Consider the following 21,382-nt stretch of genomic DNA (forward strand, 5'->3'; position numbering starts at 1 on the left):
TTCTAAGTTGTTGCCTCCTAATTTGCATAGAATAGTTCTGTATTTGCCCTGACTGAGATTGCATAATTCCCTTTGTAAATATATATTCCAACCGTACAAATGATCCTTTAATGAGTTTTGGCATATTTCATAATAAAGGGTTATTGTTTAATTAAATACCCCTTGCCATATCGTTTTATTAATTATTGCTGTGAGGGTAATTAATAGATAAGCCTCCTCTCGACCACAACAGGTATGTACCCCACAAGATATATGGGACACACCTCATGAACTTAACAGTACACAATATGGACATTAAGTACACAATATGGACATTACATTTATAACGTTCTCTGTATTCTTCATTAATGACTGTCACTGCTGTTTGAGAGAAATAATCCCTTTTACTATTTGTCTGAAGTATTTTAGGTGCCTGTTTCAGGGCAAGATGAATTGTCTTACACAAGTAGCTGTTTTTCCTTCATTGTTGGGAAAGACTTTGATGATTAATCTGCACAGTACCTATCTACATTTGGTTAGTATACACCCAGAATTATTTCTGTAACAAAATGAAATGTCATACAAGAGGCTGAGAATAGCTCCAGACGAGCTAGTTCATAGCATGAATTGTACAAGTGGCATAGCCAAAGCAGTGACTATTACTTGGAATATGTAATAATGGTTTAATATATCTAAATTGTCTCCAAACTTGAAGCTTATTCGTTCGGAATAGGCAATATAGTTTTCATGGCACTTAATTATGTCAAGTAAAACTATTCACAATGTACTGTACTCCACATATGAAATTAAATACGAATACCAGATACATTCTAAAGAAATGTTTTATTTACTTTCATCACTAGAGAAAACCAAACAAATGAAATAAATACAAAAGTAAAACAAATATTATAAAGCAAGTTTACCCTGATGTAATAATTAGTCCTCCATTTATATATATATAAATGCTATTACTTGATATCTACTTTGTGAAAGAATACTGTAGGTTCCTGTATCAAACATTTTACTGTCCAAAGTATATGGTTTTGATATAAGAAAAGATATATAATCAAGCAATGTGGCTGATCAACCTGTCCTGAAGGGATAAAAGCCTCAAAAATGCCCTGAACCAAACAATGGAGCAGGAGCCAGAAGGTCTGGTTATTCACGAGATTGCCCACATTACCATGTCTCTTACACGAATCTGTTCCTAACAATTTTCTTTTAATTTCAGTTTTTCTTCCTTCAACATCATGAATGAATAGAGGCTCAAGAGGTGGCATGAACTGAGACAGACTTTATGATGGGATGATTTGGTCTTCATCTTTCATTTTCTCAGCCCTCTAGAAATTATGAATGCAAGTATCGGTATGTTCATTTTTTTTCTCTCAAAGTTTGCAATCTTATCAACACGAGCATCAAGCAGAACCCTCTTGCATTCCTGGGACATAGGATAAGTACACATGCTCCAGCATTTTTTGGCTAATGTGAAGAAAATAGAGGAAATCAGATTGAAATATTAAATGCCAACCAGATACAGAAATACCTAACCAACCAGTGTACAACAGTGAGAGGTCATTTGAGAATTGAATGAATGGGGTTGCAACACAAAAAGATATAGGGAAATGTAGGACTGTTTGGAGAATCACTTGAACTTAGTTGCATACACTGTCTTCTTAAAATGGGACTAGGCACAAGTCAATGCAAAAAGAAGCATCAAAATTATTTGCATCTTAAACTATGAAAATGAGACTGTGCTTCAAATGTAGGTTTTCTGTGTAGGAGACAGGTGAGATAGTGCCAGAATTCTCAGACTAAAATAAGACATGTCCATATTGGTGAAAATTATTTTATATTTGGTTTTAATTCCTACCTAGCCAAGAAACTACTTGAATTGTTCCTTAAGAATAAAGGTTTTCTTCTAAATACAGGCATTTTCTGTCTCCTTTATACTAGGTTATTTAAAATAAATTCAACAATAGGAACAACCAGTACAATGGGAAAATGATCCATTTGAATTTATAGTCTCAAACCTCCCACATATTAACTCATTTACTGTCTGAACTAAAGTGTAGGGTACACATGATTTAACTTAGTGTACATGTAGTCCAGTGAGAAACACTTTTGAAACTCTCTTGGAAGAGAAGGTATATTTTTTAATGGCCTATCATAATAGGAGCATATTATACCGGAAACACATCTGCATTACTAAATAGGATGCACACTGATTCTTTCTGTTAAGTAATTTATTCCCTATTGACAGTGATTTGGAACATGCAGAAAATTTCCAGATTAACAAAATCCTTGAACTGCATTTTACATCTGGTTATTACTGTCTTCCAAAATACAGCTATTTTTTTGTTCTTCTAGATTATCTGACAATCCAATTCTCCTTTATGCTTGTTAGGAAATTGAGATTGCACTCTAGAGGAGAATTTTAAGAGGTGAGGTTTACATTCATGGAATTATGCTACTGTCAGGTGAAGTAAACTAAGGGTGGCTATTGAATGACACTGGCAGGACAGAAGGGTTAAGAGTAACTCACAAAATGCTGAGCTGTTGATAACAGGAAACATTAAGCTTGGAAAAAATGCTTGTGTGGTTTTTTTCAACTCTGTTTTCTCTGCGCATCACATTAAATCTCCAAGGCTCTAGCTGTCCATGGAGACAAATGATCATTCACCAGTGAGGAAAGACTCCCTGCATGAACTCCCATGAAACACTTTCCCCCCACCCCCCCCCCCCCACCCCACCCCGCTTTGTTGATGTCTGCAATCTAAAACAAAAGTCACTTCTAATGTATCTGTTTGTTGTCAGTGTAGAAAAATAAGTAAAACATTTACAAGAAATATGTCTGCCTGTATTGATTTGTATTTGACTACACTTCACGATCAGCTCTTCTTAACACAATTTCTAAGCACTTTTAAATGAGATGTTGCTCCTGACTTTACATTATCATTCAGTGAAAATGGCTACGATATGGATTATTTTACATTTTTTGCATTGCAGCTGGGTTGTACAAGAGCTGAGTAAATGCTGATATTCCATATGATAATTCCTCAGATTGTTCTAGGAGGTTTTGAGCATAAGAAAAATAACTTTGTTTTGAATATTCCTCTCCTCGGGCTCAAATTGCACAAGTGCTTAAAATGTATTATTCTAGAACTATGTGTGATTGATATATTAAGTCTTAAAATTATGGTCGAAAGATGTAATATTATGGAGAAGCTGTAAGTCTGACATTAAAGGCAAGTTATTTTTGCAGAAATTAATTAAAACTGTTTAAATTAAATTATTTTAAAGGCAAAGTATTTGGGTTTGTGTTTTGGTAATAATTAAAAGGAGAAAGAAGAAAGAAAAGATACAAAACATCCATCAGCAGTATATTCAGCTTAAAAATATGATGGAAGTCACAACTAACTGAAAATGGAGCAGTAACTCTCTGAAATTCTACTGACCTTCTACAAATATCAAGCAAATTAAATGCTTAGGCTCAGACATTCACAAATATTGCTTTATGTTCTTTTCTATTGCATTCCTATAGATTCCTTTGCACTATTCTGCTATATTCTCAGACTGGAGATATCAGATTAAACATGAGGAGATATATGAAATATTTGCATATAGATATGAAGGTACCTCTGCAAGGAGTTAAGTTTGTTTTCCTCCTGTTTGCCTCAACATTGTTTGTCCTGAGATGTTTTCACACCACTGTCCCAGAAAGATAGCTGCTTGCCTACAAAGCCACAAGCTCTGTGATTATAACAGCTGATAACTAGACAAGGCCATGAGCTGCACATTCAAGAGTGTTGTGATGCAAGCTGGGGCTCACTGTGACAGTTTTATGAGTCTTTTGATGGAGAGGACCACTATAGATGATGGACACAGCAGTTTAGAGCCGAAAGAGAACACAACTTACTATGGGACCAGGGCTGACACACACAATCTACCACAGGACTGAGACTGACACACGTATTTATTGTGGGACCAGGGCTGACACCGGTCAAATATGCTAAACCAATGTTACTGAATGAAGAACTGTGACCATGCATGGGATTGATAAAAGGTATAAAACCTCAAATGTAACAGGGAAATTTGAAACTTCCCAACCAATCAAGGACTTCAGGACCAGTGAGAAATTGTGTGGAACTGTGGTGGTAGCTATCTCCGTTTTTTTTCTCTCTTGCTTTTTGACTCCTTTTTCTATATTTCTAACCTTCCACCTCCACATGTAAGCAAAATAAAATTCAAGTGCTCTTCTCAGCCTATTACTTAGTTCCTTATTGGTTTAATTTGAGGGATCCGTAAAAGAACCATCTCTTCCATAGAAGTGGATGAAGAGAATATCTGTTAATACAGAATTAAGTTTTTAATTTAGAAGGCAAAAAAGCTTTCCAAAGTTGAATGAGGAGTAGCCATACTGTTGGGCAGTAGACTCCTCCACATAGCACTGGAGCTTCAGGAATGGCATGAACATTTCCTTATTCTCTATGGAAATCTATATTTAGGCATTAACTAAAGAGGAGTGGAGGGTTGGCCTTGTCTGGCTTTCAGGTTCCTACAGGGAGATCGCCCTATCACAGTATATCAGAGGTTGGAAGGGATCTCAAGAGATCATCAGGTCCAAACCCCTTACCAGAGAAGGATCACTTAGAGAAGTCTGCACAGGAACGCATCCAGGTGAGTTTTGAAAGTCTCCAGAGAAGGAGACTCCACAACCCCACTGGGGAACCTGTTCGAGTTCTCCATCACCCTCACTGTAAAGAAGTTTCTCCCCATATTCAGGTGAAATCTTCTATGTTCTAGTTTGAACCCGTTGTTCCTTGTCTTATCACTGTGAACCACCCAAAAGAGCCTGGCCCCCTCCATTTGACACCCACCCCTCAGATATTTATAGACATTGATCAGATCCCCTCTCAGTCTTCTCTTCTCAAGACTAAACACCCCCAGGGATCTCAGTCTCTCTTCATAGGGGAGATGCTCAAGTCCCCTAATCATCCTGGTGGCTCTCCATTGGATTCTCTCCAGCAGTTCTCTGTGTCTCTTGCACTGGGGAGCCCAAAACTGGACACAGGATTCCAGGTGTGGTCTCCCCAGGGCAGAGTAGAGAGGTAGAAGAACTTCCCTAGACCTGCTGGACACACCTTTCTTGATACATCCCAGGATTCCATTGGCTCCCTTGGCCGTAAGAGCACATTGTTGTTCCATGGAGAACTTGCTGTCCACCAGCACTCCAAGGTCTTTCTCTGTGGAGCTGCTTTCCAGCAGGGCAGACCCTAGCCTGTACTGGTGTCTGTTGTTATTTCTCCCCAGATGCAAGACCTTGCACTTGTCCTTATTACACTTCACGAGGTCTGCCTGCAGATGACTTACCAATTACTATCCTGCCATTTAATTGTAACAGAACACTCATCCCTCCCTTCTTCCCACAAACAACTTCACTCCTAATTCTTCTACTTCCTTCCCAAGCTAGGTAGCACAAGGGAATGGACACTGGGGATTGCAGCTAGTTCATAACTCTGCTTCTCCTCATGCTCTTCCCCTGCTCTAGCACAGACTTCCCACAAGATATAATAGTTTACAAACTTCTCTAGTAAGGGACTTTCCAACAAGCTGCAGTTCATCATTAACACTTGTTCCAGTATATATCACAGAATCACAGAATTAACCAGGTTGGAAAAGACCTTTGAGATCATCAAGTCCAATCTATCATCCAACACCATCTAATCAACTAAACCATGGCACTAAGTCTTATTTTAAACACTTCCAGGGACGGTGAATCCACCATCTCCCTGGGCAGCCCATTCCAATGGCCAATCACTCTTCCTTTGGAGAAATTCTTCCTAACATCCAGCTTAAACCTCCCCTGGCACAACTTGAGACTGTGTCCTCTCATTCTGCTGCTGTTTGTCTGGGAGAAAAGCCCAACCTCCACCTGGTTACAACCACCCTTCAAATAGTTGAAGAGAGCAATAAATTCTCCCTTGATCTTCCTCTTCTCCAGGCTAAACAACCCCATCTCCCTCAACCACTCCTCACAGGGCTTGTGCTTTGTTGCTCTTCTCTGGACACGTTCAAGCAACTCAACACCTTTCTTGAACTGAGGGGCCCAGAACTGGACACAGTACTCAAGGTGTGGCCTACCCAGTGCTGAGTACAGGGGCAGAATGACTTCCCTGCTCCTGCTGGCCACAAAATTCCTGATACAGGCCAGGATGCCATTGGCATTCTGACCTGGGCACATTGCTGGCTGATGTTCAGCCTACTGTCAACCAGTACTCCCAGGTCCCTTTCTGCCTGGCTTCTCTCCAGCCACTCTCTCCCCAGCCTGTAGCACTGCATGGGGTTGTTGTGGCCAATGTGTAGAACCCAGCACTCAGCCTTGTTAAATCTCATTCCATTGGACTCTTGCTCATCTGTCCAGCCTGGGAAGCTGTCTCACACTCCATTCCATATATGTGTAAGTGATGCAGTGACGAAATGCCAGCTACCTGGGAATTAGTTGAATTAAGACCTCCAATCACTGCAGCAGGAATGTTGAACACCACAAAAACAGCTACTGAGGGGACTGGAGTGAGTGAAGTAAAGTAAGGAACTCCATGTCAGTGGCTGGAAAATGGCCAAGTGTGCCTGGTGTTGACTACTGGGACAGACAAGTGTCTGTACCTTTCCCAGGCTGCATGTGTGTGGGAGCTGTTTGTGTATTTGATGTAAAATTTCAAGCTGGACCAGCTGACAATAAGGGATCCTTGAGTATGGGCCAATATATCAAGTACTCAAAGGATTCATATTGGTGTACCCAGGAGGACCTATGAATGCAGAGTGCTTGTGGGACAAGTGTGTGACTGCTTCATCTTTGTAGTGAGCACAGACCAGCTGGTGAGTCAGAGATCTGTGGAGTGGGTGGGAGGGGCTGACATCTGGGAAATGGGTGCTGGATGGGCAGAAGATCAGTGCTAGTGATCAGATACATGATGCCTGCTTGCTTGTGAACCTAGAGGGTGCAGTATGTGCTCTGCGCTGATGACCTTCTGCCTCTATAAGCACAAGAAGAAGGGACATGGCTGTGTGGTCTTGTCTCTGATGTGAGTCCTGTATGTAGGTGCTGTTGAAACCAGTGGCTTGCCTGTGGCAGACAGTGAGACCAGCCCTGCTGGTGTCCTCTGTGTGTGTATAGATCTCTTGTACACACATTCAGCTTTGCTATCTACAAACAGGACAATGATGGCAGCATTCCTCTTACAACATATTTTAACATATTTTAAAACCTCCAAGGATAGAGGTCATATAGGCTTTTTGATCAAAGTTTTCAAATTCTGTACTGTCCTCATGGTCAAAAACAGTTTTCCTTATACACAGCTGGAATCTCTCACTTCAATTTAAGTTCGCTTGCCTGTGGTTTTCCCATCATGCACCTCAGTAAAGTAGCAGTTCACACCCCACAGATTAGCCATTGCAGCTTACATAGATTTCCATGGGTGTTGTCCTTAAAGCAAGGATACATTCCTGCCTCTGAAGATGGTGTACTTGTCTCTTCTGCAATATTAAACTGAAGTTATAGCCTGCTACTGGGAAAATGAAAACTTGCAAAATATTTTTTTTTTTTTACCATGTACTGCTGTGCCTCTCTTCCCATACTTGTGCTCCCAGGGTTGGTATCTTTTTGCCATGTCTCGTATCTGGTTTGGCATCTCACAGAACACTGAAGCACTGATTCGATTTTCTGCTTAAGACACTTGTAATAGAGGTGTTCTTATACACATCTTTACATGTCCTTTACACATTTTTAATGAAGATATTTAGATTTCTCCAGAGTATAATGCAGAATGGCATTTTAATTTAAGCATAATTTCAGCCTCCTGTTCAGAGTCACCTTCTGAACGATCCCCTCCCTCTTTATTAATCTTATCGGGAGCCAAATCAAAGTTGTCTCCTTAGTTAAGTGCCTAAGGCTAGACAATATAAACTCCTCTGCAAAGCTTGGGACACTTTCACTGAATTTTGCTGATAAAAAGGATAAAATTCAACCCAAGTAGACATTCATCACTCTTTTCAATATTGTATGAAGATATCTGGGAATAGATCAAGTGACAGAGATTCGTTTCTCCTACCCTGTATTCATAGAACACAGAAGAATCCTACATCCTAAGGTAGCTGCATTCAAACATCTCAAATTTGAGGTATGCAACCAATGTAATATGAACTAGTTCTATAAACATCTGAGCTGTCCAATAACTTTTGTCTTACAAATGTGGATAGAAAATATCTGGCAAATGCAGTAACTCAGAGAGGCCACTACACTCTTGTCTCTACTTCCACCCATCGTACTATCAGCGTTTCTTTTGTACACCATCATAATAAGTTCACTAAATAATATGACAAATTTTGTCATTTGTATAATTAGCTTGTCTAAATTTGGATGCCTCCTCTGGTAGTTGTTCCCTCACCTTTAAAAAAACAATAATTGTGAAACAACTGAGAGTAGACTCTGAAGTACTTATCAATACAGGAGGCACAATGAAATATACATCTGTGACAATTCTAACTGGAAAATGTTACAATGTTATCAATAATGATTAACATTTACTAAAATATATAGAACCCTATTTTGTATAGGAGGGCAGCATAGCCTAACCACACTATGAAGTTTATATAGTCAGAGGACCCCTTTGTTTTTTTTCATTAATCTTTGGTATTATTGCCTTTCTTTTTACAGTTACTCTCTAGTTTTGTGATTCTTGTGTCAAATTACACTTTATTGGCAAGCAAAGAATAAAGTTTGCACAGTGGAAAGAGCCCTGTGTTTACTTTTAAAGTACTATAGTTGTTGTAAAGTGCCTCTAACAGAGTGTTTATGCACTCATGGTTTATTAAAATCATAGAACTTCAGAACTGTAAATGTATACAATGCTGAAATGATAATATTGTAAGTAAAACATACTACAAAGCAAATAATAAGAAAATCTAGAGACACAAGTGATACATGCCAACATACTTCTTTGTCAATCACTTTGATTACCCAATTAAGTTGTTTTGAAATGAACCAAGTGTGAAACCCAGATATTGTTTAGAAACACAGAACTGTTATGTTCATTGGATTTGAGATCAATCATGAAAAATCAAGCATGGATGATATATTCATTCATCTTCTTGGTTGAGTATAAAGTGTTTAAGTTAAATCACTACACAGTTAAAAATTCTCTGCCTGGTGAAGTGTATAACAAGACAAGTAAGTTAATAACTTTAAATATATAGGGATTTTAAAAAATATATTTATCTTATAGTTGTAGTTTTTATATTAAAAATGTTTTCCCTAATTATTCTCTTATTCCATTTTGATCCTTCCTTGACCTTTATGTTACTTTAAAATACAGATTCCTACATGTTTCACAAATGTTTTCTCCTTTAATCAACAAGTCATTAAATATCAGTAAAAAAAAGTCGTTATTTTCATCTCCTTAGAGTATTGGTATCTGTTTAGAAGATGGCATTTTCAGAATGAAATTAATGTTGTTGATTATGATCCATCTCCTTAAGTAATTAAGTGATGCCACTTCAGAAACATATGAACATGAAAGAATCCTAAATGTGGCAGATGTAACAAAGGACTCATGGGATATTCATGACTTTCTGGTGGAGCAGTTGGAGCAGTTATGATAGTCTAGGCATCCCAAATGACACTTTATGCCTACATTCACATACGTTTGTATCATCTTGTCTGGTATCTGGAATTCAGCTTCAGTCTGTTGATGTAAGTATGAGTCCATGTGGACTTCACATGATTAGCCAGGTGCCTGAGTCCAAGTATTTCAACATAGACACTCTGTACAGTAGTCTGTTACATCAAAGCAGCAGTTCAGGTCTGAAGCAAATTTCTTTGCTTGCTACGTTTGTTTGTGTTCCTTCTGTTCTTGATCAGCTTTCATAAAGTAATTGAAACAGTAACTCTTCCAGGACTGCAAAAGTAGGTGGAGTTGTTATGCTTTTGACTAATCTGTGAACTTGTCATGGGTTGACTTTTAAACTGCTTCTGTTCATACCATCCTGCCCCATGCCAGAAGCAAAATGAAAATGTCTGCAGCAAAGTATTATAGGGCTTGAAGTTCAGGCTGTTACATGAGAAGCTTCCTGTTCCAGTTGCTGCTTCTGCGTTCTGGGTTTTTGAGTTTGGGCTCTTTTCTACAGGGATGGTAGCATTACAGGTAGGAGTTGGTGTCACAGTATCACAGTATATCAGAGGATGGAAGGGACCTCAAGAGATCATCAGGTCCAAACCCCCTGCCAGAGCACGATCACCTAGGATAGTCCACACAGGAACGCAGTAGAATGATGGTTTTGGTTTTCTCTTTTATGCTGGGGTTGTTTGGGTTTGTTTTGGGTTTTTTTTTTGTTTCTTTGGAGTTTTTTTTGTTTGTTTGGTTTTGTTTTTATTTTGTCTTTTTGGGGTTTGTTTTGGGTTTGGGGGCTTTGGGGGGGGAAGCTCTTTTTTCCTTTCTTGCATTTCACTGTGTTTTTTTCTGCAAGTAGGCTAAGCTATGGTAATTGTGCATTATGATTATGTTATCTTATTTTGTATTAAATTCTTACCTCAACCTGGACGTCTTTTTTGTGTGATATTTTCCCTCACTTCTGTGTTGGGGGGAAACAGGCAGGTTAACCTGTTTACTGTGCATTAACCTCTTACAGAACTTCACCACTATGAAATACTTCAGCATGTTGCTATCATGTATGTGCCCACAAGATTCTGAAATTACTCAGTCCCCATAATATCTGAAGTGATTCTTGCGCTACATAAAAAGATCACACGTTAAGTTGGTTGCAGTTCACTGCTGCTGTTACCTTCTCTTTCCACGTCTCCTTGTTCCATTGTTGCACAGTGGCCTAGCAGAAGCAATATTGACATTGTAATTAGATGCCATTTGTTTTATTTTTGCAACTGCAAAGCCACTCAATTATAAAGCCTCACTCTTTGCCTTATAAGGAAAATCTTTAGAGCAATCTGTGTGACCTTAGATGTTTGGTGGGTGTGTCCATCTCAATTTGTTTTATATGTCCTTTCTCCTAAGTTCAGGAGAATCTGAATTCTGTTCACTCATTGTGAACAGAACAGTGACAGTCAAAGCAAGAGCACAGAAAATTGATAAAATATATTTCTAAAAGTAATTATCTTTGCCTCATAGGTAAATAAGAAAGGAATGTGTGGATTTACAAGAATAAAATCAAATATCAGCAATCAAGACACTATTCATTCTCTTCCACTTCCCAGGAGAACCAGCTTCCTTCAAAGGAATCCTGCTGCCTTGCCTTCCCTCTGGTAAACAAGAGCTTATCTGCTTGTAAATACATTCTTGGACATGAAAGCCAGTGAGACATTCTGCACTAGACATTTGCATATGATACACAGTTCTGTTTCTGAAATTTCTCCAGAGAGAGGAAAACAAAAGGGAAATAGATGAGGAGACTGAGAGGAGAACATTTTAAAATCACTAGCTTTAGGATGATAATTGTTCTTCTGGGGTAAAGTGAATTAAACTCTTGACACATGACTGTTCATTCGAGGACATACATGCAACATGTACATAGTATATATTTATTGGGAAGAGGATATTAAATTTGTCAACTTTGTTAAGCTTATTTTTATATACTGGATGCATTTATTGAACTGAAAAACAGCTTCATTCAGAGTTAAACAATGAATATTTGAACTTAAATTGTATTCCCACCAATAGCAGGCATCAAAAACAGACAGGCAGTTATTAGATAACAATGAAATGGGTGTTTGCTTGTTTTCTTTTTCTTCTTGTCAGTACAATTCTGTGGTGGCTTGAGGTTCTCAAAATGCTTTGACAATGTGTTTTGATAGATAAATAGTAATGGAAGTCTGTGAAGAAAATTAAGAAATTCTTGTCAAGTTTCTTTTCATCACAACAATGATATTTTACATTTAAAAAATATTTTTCCCTTTCAATATTTTTCTCTCTCCCTCTTCTTCCTCTCTTTCCATTAATGAATGTATGTTTGACAAATATATAGAAATTACATATAGTTTAAAAAATGAAAGCTACTGGTGTACTTAAATGCCTTGATATTACATGATCTATTATATTCGTTCATTTGTACTTTTATTATTTTTAATTAAATCTTTCTCTCACTATATGTACTTATATCTCACAGTGGGTTTTTTGTCAAATATTTATTCTTTTTAACTCATAAATGAAGCACTATATGACACTAAAGGATTTAACAACAGGTGACAGTGTTAACAATGAAAAGGTTGGGGATCTTATAGGCATATGTTGTATGATTTTTCTGTATTTGTTTACCAGTATGCCATGTAATGCAATCTGCAAATTACTAACAGTTAATAACTTCAAAGCAGAAAATTTAGTTCAAACAAAAAAGAAGAAATCCAGAATTATGCACTCAGTAATATTGTAAAATGGTTTGAAGCTTTAGATCTTTTCTTTATGTTGGAAATGGAATGTGACACCTTTTATGATGTTTTCCTTCTAAAAAAATATATAAGCATAGCTTTTTTTTTTTTTTTTTGGCAACAAAAATTGCTGGAAATGCTAAAAGTGGATGGAAAGAAAATGTTGATTAGATTATTGATTTTGTAAATTTTGACATAAATTGTTTGTGTATCCAATATTTTTACCTTAACCCAAATATTTAGTGAAATTGTATATATATAGATGTGTGTGTATATATATATATAAAATAAAATAACAAAACAGAAAAACTTTTAAAGTCTTAGAATTAGTAGAAAAAGCACCCCAACTGCTTCCTATTATTACATTTGTCTGAGGAGAGGAACCACTTGTAAATGCACAAATAGGCAGAAAATTCACAAAACACTGCTGCATAAAGATGAACTTTCTAAAACTATAAATAATAAGAATACTTATGAAAGCATATTGTTTTCTGTTATCACATAAGAACATTGCTCAGTTGTAAGATCAATACTGTACATTTTCCTTTTTAAGAGTATGCTGTCCTATTTAAGAATATCCTTAGGTTCTGGATCCCTTTGAGAATACATTTTTAAAACATTTATCTAAATCTGTGCCATAGGTTTGAGCACCTATCCATTTATTTAAACAAACCTTCACTGAACACATGCTGCTCAAGTTTTTCCTGTATCTTTATAGGCACTATCATGTAACTTGAATTAGGTTTTCTATTGATTTTCCTTAGTGACTGCAAGTCAGTCTCTGAGAGGAGCAAAATGATTTTCACTTAGTCTACCAAAGTAATTTATACGGTAATCAAAACAGATTGTTAAAACTGGACAATTTTTTTGGCCTCAGATGTGAATGTGCTTTAGGTAGCTGAGAAATGTGTGCTAAAATATACTCAGTCTCTGTAATCAATGAAGAGAAATAATTTTAGTTGGACAGTTCTACTGTTACCGAGTGAATTGAATCTCCCACTCAAAATGTCAGTCTCTTGAAAATTATGCGAATAGCAGGGTTGTTTCAGAAAACTGGGTCCCACCAGAGGGAAAAGGCATATAATTAGTTTGTTTTCACGTTTTATATTAAAATATTGGTAGAGGTATTCCAAATAATGAAAATGTATTTCACATTAGGAGACTAATAACAAGATATTTCAAAGAAGAGACTTTACTGACAGGCTTTAATAATTACCGTGAGTCTGTTTTGTGCAGGGCATCAAATTTAACAAGGATGTGTCTTGTGAATTCAAATGATCCAACAGAAGTCTAGTGTTTCAAGTTTAAGAAAGAAATAGAGGAAGCTTTTCTGGTTTAAGAAACTAAATTAACCTGCAACATATGGTGAGTAGACTTACAAACAGTTCCAGTCTTTTCCCAGTTTAGAAAGCACTTTGTAAGGTCATTTCACAGGTTCCAGAAAAACTTGTCCCAAGGAAAGACAGCAGAAGGATCTGTTCAGCTCGAGGGGAAAGGTTGTCAGACATGTAAAGAGTGCCTAATGCAGCTGTCAGTGCTAAAATATGCCTTCTTCTGAAACAAAACATGTCTTGGAGAATGTGTGCATCTGCCTTGCTTCAGTTAAAGTCACTATCTTTAGGAGCAGTTTTGTCTCTTTGAAGGGTGCAGGATAACACTTCAAAAAAACCCAAGAAATAAAAGCCAGGTAGATCTACTCTAAACTGTGAATGTACCTGTGTCCTTGTCATGTGAGTGGTCCACAAGCAGAAGGAGTGAATGCAGCAACAGAAAGGAGTATTACTGGTGAGTCCAGTGGGAACACAGGCTACAGGATATTTAAGGATAATACCCATCTCTTCACAGCAGACCAAGAATTGTCATATTTAAAAAAAAAAATTCTCAGGATGTACACAGATCATAATAAACTATAGGTTTATGGGACAATGGGTATTCTTCCTTTTGTCTGTTTTGTTTGCTTGTTTGGGCTATCCCATTCAGTAAGGAGTGAAGTGGCTGGAGCATCTGTAATACAAGGGGTGGCAGAGACCTGGGACTGTTCAGCTTGGAGAAGAGAAGGCTCAGAGAGATCTTATCAAATGAGACGGAGATGTAAGCAAGAAACAAGGCAGAACCAAACTGTTTTCAAAGTGTTACCTAACAAGGATAAGAGGCAATGGCTATATTTTAAAATGAACAAAATTAAACACACAGACACACACAAATATTGTGAGGGTGTCAAACATTGAAACAGGCTCCCCAGGAAGGTAGTAAAATGTCTGTCCCTGAAGTAAATTTAAAAATCCAGTCCTAGGAAATCTAGTCTAACCAATATGCATTAAACATGTTTGGGAAATCATCTAGAATCATGGTTACTAATCAATCATATATCAATACTGACTGGACTTTTCAGAAGAAGAAAAACAAAGATATGATACAATATTTGGATCATTAAGTAAAATCTGTGTTAATTTCAATTAGAATAAATCTTATTCATTAAACCTGTAGCCAGTATACAGAAAAATGTGTTTTCTGTGCCACTGAATGGAATAATAACTGCTGTTGTATGACACAGTCCTGTTGGTAAAATAACACTTGCAAGACAACCGGAAGATGACATTGAAAACACTGAATTCAGTTAAATTAGCACTGAGATGCAGCTTGGAATCTAACACAGTAATAAACTCACATTTCTGAAGTGGAGATTAATTCTGCACAATTAATCTTTTGCTTACTCCTAATCCTTCTCAAGACTCATTCAAGAGTCACTTCAATTAAACAAATGTTACATTTTATTTCCCTTTTTTTTTTTTTTTGAGGAACATAGAACTTACTTTTTGTTCTTTGAAATCTTCAACCGATTTTACAAAATCATGCCATAGAGCAAGAAAAAAAAAATATTTCATAAACCCAAATTTGTCACCCTAATGCATATATAATTATTTTAATGTTTGATTATTTTTTATCAGACTAGACATTTACTTGTACATTTATTTAATTTCAATATTTATTTTAAAAGTCAAAGTTATTGTATAATTTAGAACTTATAGGCCAAAGTAACAGATATATTTAAGAGAAGAAATTAAAAATTAAAAGGAAGAAATGTTTAACAAATGATACATAACAAACACATGCTCAAATGTTAAACATGGCAGTTGCAAATGTATGTTGATATTACAGCATATCTGCACATTTTAGTTTAAAATTCCTTTTCTGCTATTTGCACTTGAGTCAGCTATTATTTTGTCAGTTCAACTGTGTCTCATTAATAGTATGTTGATGCAACTTGGATATGAAACACATCTGGGAGTTTTTGGAGTCATATTTAGAAAGGAGAAAAAAATGAAAAAGAATGTTGCAAAATTAGGATAACAGGCAAAATATTTTTAAACAATGTTAAACTAGGAAAAGCCACTGGCAATGCCAAATAAAAGATGACATTATAACAGATACAATTAAAGAAAACATTGCAACTCACTTAAACTTGATCCTCACAAAAAGTGGGTGAGTACTTCACAGTGCTTGTGTAGTAGGATTACTCTCATTCTAACTGAAAACTCATGAACAACCATTTTGCTTGACTTGGTGATTCCAAAGGAGGCAAAATTGTATAAATATCAGTTTAGTTCACAATTTATGTTGCCAGACAAGATTGTGTTGTGTACAGTCATCCTGAAGGCAAACAGACACCCATCAAAGGGCTCGCTCTTGCTAAAAGAAGATAAAGATCAGCTTGTCACCTTTCAGACATTAACCAGCACCTTTGTGCCCAGACTTTTACTCTGCTTTTGTGTGAGTTTGGCCCTCCACCTAATTGGAACTGACCACAGTCTTGACTAGGGCAAGAGTCCCGCTACAGAACCATTTTGAGTTGGTTCCCTCCAAAGCAAGCAGCCTGGCAGCTGCACCCTTTCCCCTTAGACTGCTGAGTGCTGAGTAGTTCTGGTTACAGTAAATCCACTATTTTGGGTAGCTATTGCCATCTTGTGGGTGTATTTTTGACATTACTGATGTAGTTGGTGGAATGTCAATAGAAGAAATATTATGGGGAGCACAACTGTGCATATTCTTCCCCAGACTTGAAATGGGCAAAGGAGAAGTGCTCCAACCCTATAGTGATCATGAAAAGGCTTAAACAAAGCCCTTTAAAGTTTGGGAGTGGCACCAATGAAGGGGCTATGTGCCATTCTGGGTCCCTGTTTAGTTCAGGTGCAGGATTACTCCAAAATATTAGTCTAAAGCATGTTATTTGGAGAGAGAGATGAAAAGAGAAAAGGAGCTGACACCTGTGTTGCTTGAGCTTCTGTAAGCACAAGGGAAAAATTCCCCTACTGCTGTCCAAGTCCAGAAGTTATTCACAAGAACAGAACCCAAAAATTCGGATGGAGATACATTGGGAGATGCTGACTAAAACAGTTCTGATGAAATAGAGGAATTAGAGGAAAAGGAGGTATGACCTGTTGTTAAGAGAGATGCATATGGGACTGCATGGCAGGAACCCCTGAACTACTGTCCATGCAACATCTTGGTCAGGATCCAAACTCAGTGAACTTCAGAACAGATTATTACACGTTAGGTGAAACCAAGACCGCATAATTGTGGAGAGTCCCTTTTACTGGGAATGGTAGGATACTGCTTAGTAATGACCAGGCAGAAGACTTCTGGGGATCCAGAGTGTTTTTGAGCAGCAGGCCAGCAGGCAACTACTTGATAATATCCTTAGTAGCTTACTGGGCTGGGAGTGTTCATCCTAAATAAAGGGAAGAACCTCTTCCTGTCTGGGTGAAAGGAATACCAGAAGTGGTAGCAGGGGTACAAAAGGCTGCATCTTGACTCATTCACTCCACTGAGGTATTCTTAGATGATGTCCCAGTCCAAGGGCAAAGGATCCAACTGCCAGGCCACTTGCTTTGAAGGGAACCAACTCAAAATGGCTCTGTAGCAAGACTCATACCCCTGTATCCAGGGGACGTATGAGAGAAGGTGGCATGAGAAACTGACTGCTGCATCAGTGGACCCCCAAAACTCTAGACAACTCATTGAAGGGCTACCAGATGCTTTGAAAGGGCCACAGACTGTAACTGGAACAATCCTTGGAATCTGCCTGCGTACATGAGAACTTGGGCAGTCATATTCCTCCGATGGTTTCAGACTAGATCTTCTCTTACAGTGGGTGGGACTTCATCACTGCCCATCACTAGACCCTGCCTTGCAATTCAGAAACTAGAGAGATGCAGGAAAAGCAACTGACAATAAAACCTCAGGAAAAAGATACTTGAGGACTTCAGCTTTCTCCATATTCATTTACATCAGATCATTTATACTCATTTATAGAGTGGGATACAGCTTCTTCTGTCTTCTTTTTGTGACTAACTGTAAGGAGTTAAGTTTCATTTCCTCATGTTTGCCTCAACATTGTTTATTCTGAGATGTTTGCACACCATTGTCCCAGAAAGATAGCTGCAGGTCTACAAGCTCACAAGCTCTGTGATTATAGTAGCTGATAACCAGACAAGACCACGGGTTACTCATTCAAGAGTGTTGTGAACAATCTAGGTCTCATTGTGACAGTTGAATGGGTCTTTTAATGGAAAGAACCCTCATAGGTGACTGACATAGCAGTTTAGAGCCAAAAGAACACACATCTTATCCAGATGTGGGGCTGGGACTGACACATGTAACTTACTGTGGGACCAGGGCTGACACCACCCGAACATGCTTATAACCATGGCAACTGAAAGGAACTGTGACCACATATGGGATTGCAAAAGGTATGAAGCCTCAATGGTAACAGGTAAGCCTGAAGCTTAGCCACTGATCAAGGCCTTCATCTGAATCTGTAGTGGTAGGTATTTCTGCTTTTGCTATCTCTTGCCTTTTCTCCTCCTCTTCTATATTTCAAACTTCTCCCCCTGCATACGTAAGCAAGATAAAATTCAAGTGCTTTTCTCAACCAGCTACTTGGTTTCTTCTTGGTTTCATTACAGGGATCCATAAAAGAACCATCTCTTCCTCAAGAGCAGAGATACTAACATACCTATAGAAGTCCTTTTTATTTTATTTCGGGATCTCCAAGAGTCTCCTGGGCTGCTTACAGCTTGCTCTGCTGCTTTTCCCAATGCTGTCAGGATGATCAAAGTCCTCCAGGCTGTAAGCATAATGCTTCACGTAATTGAAGTAAGAATGTTTTGTCCATAGGTTGCCCTAGGTCAGGCATCTATCAGTGAAATTAACCAGGAGATGTCCTTTTTTTGGCTTTGCCTTTAACTTTTGCCCATAGGCTGTCAACCTGATTATTGTGGTTTTTCATTAATATTTCAATTTTTTTTATACTAAAAGGGCAGCAGAGCTGAGTGCAGCTTTCCAATCCCATGATTCATCCATTTTTGTCAGTGATAGTTGTACAACTTCCAGCACCTCCTACTTATTACACATGTTGCGCATTGATGTAGAGATACTTCAGCTGGGCTATGGACATTGACACCTTACTGGACAAACACACCCTAATTCCTTTGAGATATTTCACAGGTGATTTGCATAACACACCAGCAGCCCCTGAGATATTTGTTTCTCAGAACTCACTTTCTCAGGTGAATCCCATGACCTTACAATAGATCTGTCTTTTTAAAGGTAGGTCCATGGTCATAGAAGCCAAAACCTTGAATGGGGCACTAACCATACAATGTCCTGTTCAATTTGTCTTTTTCTTCCTGAACACTTTCCTCTGACTGAAAGGATAAAGGAGAACATAATCTGTGCTCCAGAACCTTTTAACATTCCTCCAATGGACATAAAGTCCCTTTGGATGGTTCTAAGTTTCCTTGTCATGGTATAATTAGACCCTGTGTGGAACAGTAGGAGCATAGGACAACCTGTAGAGTTCACTAGGTTTGACAGCCTCTCAGTAATAATATGAATGAGAGCTCCTGGTATGCAGCAAATTTCTCTGGAGAAATTGTCTAGATGTCAAATGTGTCTTCAGTTCCTCTCAGTAAGGGATCTTCAATTAGTAGTATTTTATGTGTTTTTCTGGTGGTGCTGGTTTGAATACGTGTGGGTGGATCAGCTTTACATGGTCATCTTTTCTCCAGTCTTGTCTTTTATTAACATACTCTTCATTTTACAACTAAAGTGTTGTTTCTGTTACATAGGGTCAGTTTTAGGCAGGAGGATGGTTCTTCTATCCCAAATAGAAACAAGGCTCCAGTCTCCTTCACCCGATGCATTACTTGTATCAGTCAACTGGAAGCTGAAATCAGACTTACTTTCCCCTGGTGCAGTCTGAGGCAGGCCTGTTACTCAGCATGGCATGGTATGCAATACCATGTTGGTCTTGTGCTCACATTCTGAGGTACTGTGCTGGCTGTTAAGTTCCTCTTGTAACATAGGTATTGCTTGTAGAATTCTAGCTGGGCAGACTTGTAGCTGTGACATCCATCACTGGCTTCCAAGAGGGACTTCCAGGTGAGCAAGTCCATGCAGTCTAAGGTCTGGACACATATTTCAGTCCTTTGGAGGTCCATGTGGGTGGAGACTCCAGAGTACACAGGCTGCAATGTTTCTTTTTGGGTTTCAGCCTCAGGCAAGAAAATGTGCTGTGAAACTAAAGCATTTTAATTAACTTAAATTAATTTTACTCTAAATATTACTTGGCTCCCATCTGTCCTGGATTACAGATAATCTGCTTGTCTTTTTGGGGTGATAATGCCCTCTGTAAAGTACTTCTTTGAAACCTTGGTAAATTTGATTTGGCAGAGAATTATTCAGCAACTGCCCTTTTTTTTTTCTTTTGCCTGAGATATTCAGCTAACATGACTGTTGCAAACTCATTATCTTATTGTGTTCTGTCATGACTAAACAAACAGGTTTCTGTTTTAACCAGAAGACAGAAATGGGAAACTTTTGATGAGGTTCCAGTTCTATTTTCATGAGAAGGACCAAGAAATTTTCTTCTTTCCTGTCCAAAACTACCCTGATTAGCATTTCAAATGGCTTGTCAGTTACTAGGTATCATTTCTGTCAGTGACACATACAAGACAGCAATAACCCTGTTTTAGTATCTGTTGAGTAGCAAAAAACATCCATGATGAAAAAAATATAAGAAGAGATCATTATGCAAGCTGCAGTTGTACCTCTTAATGTGCCTCTATGTTAAAGTGGAAAAAAAAAATGGTGATTTATGTCCTAGATGAGTAAAACTAACCATCTCATGTCCATGTTTGGAAAGACTGGTCTCAACAAATTCATTTTGAAGAATATGTTATTGCTCAGCAGGCCAAAAAGGAGATGAATTAATTGGGAAGTGATCTAAGAATAATTCTGAATAATTTTTATTCTTGAATATTCTTAGCTATTGTGATGGTTTTATGACTGTGTCTTTAATTTTTCTTCACAAAGTTCGAGCAGAAAAGTGAAAGAATGTAAATAAATCAAGTGTATTGGGTGTAAGAAAGCAAAATAATGATTATTCTAAAACTTCTATTGGAAAGATAGAAACGTTTAAGAATCAGAACTCAAAGTATAGTTTCGCAGTCACTCTCAGTTCGTCTGCCTGCTTCTTTTCTCCTCTGGCTGAAGATAACAAACAACCCTCATGCTGACCTTGACAAGCAAGCCTAACAAACCTCTCAGTGCCTTGGCTTTTCTTTCCCTTTGCTTGCCAGCTTTGGGAAGAGGGAGAGAAAAAAAAAAAAAACATGGGGAAGAACCACAGCCCCTTGAAGGGGGCCAGTGAGCTTTGTTGTGTTTTTCTGTTGATTGCATATATTTATAAATGTTGTTAATAGTGTATATTTGTACATATTCATTGCATTTCATCATAGATTGTAGTTTTGCCTGTAAATACAGCTTCATTTGCTTCTGGACTGAGTTAACCTGGTTATTGTCAGTGTGGGAGGGGGATTCCTGCTCTCCACTGTATCAGCTATGCCACCCCCACTCTTTTTCATTTAGTAATGCAGATATATTCTCAGATTCAAATATGTTTTGATGTGT

The sequence above is a fragment of the Indicator indicator genome, chromosome 1 (assembly GCF_027791375.1).
Source record: "Indicator indicator isolate 239-I01 chromosome 1, UM_Iind_1.1, whole genome shotgun sequence".
In the NCBI taxonomy this organism is placed as follows: Eukaryota; Metazoa; Chordata; class Aves; order Piciformes; family Indicatoridae; genus Indicator; species Indicator indicator.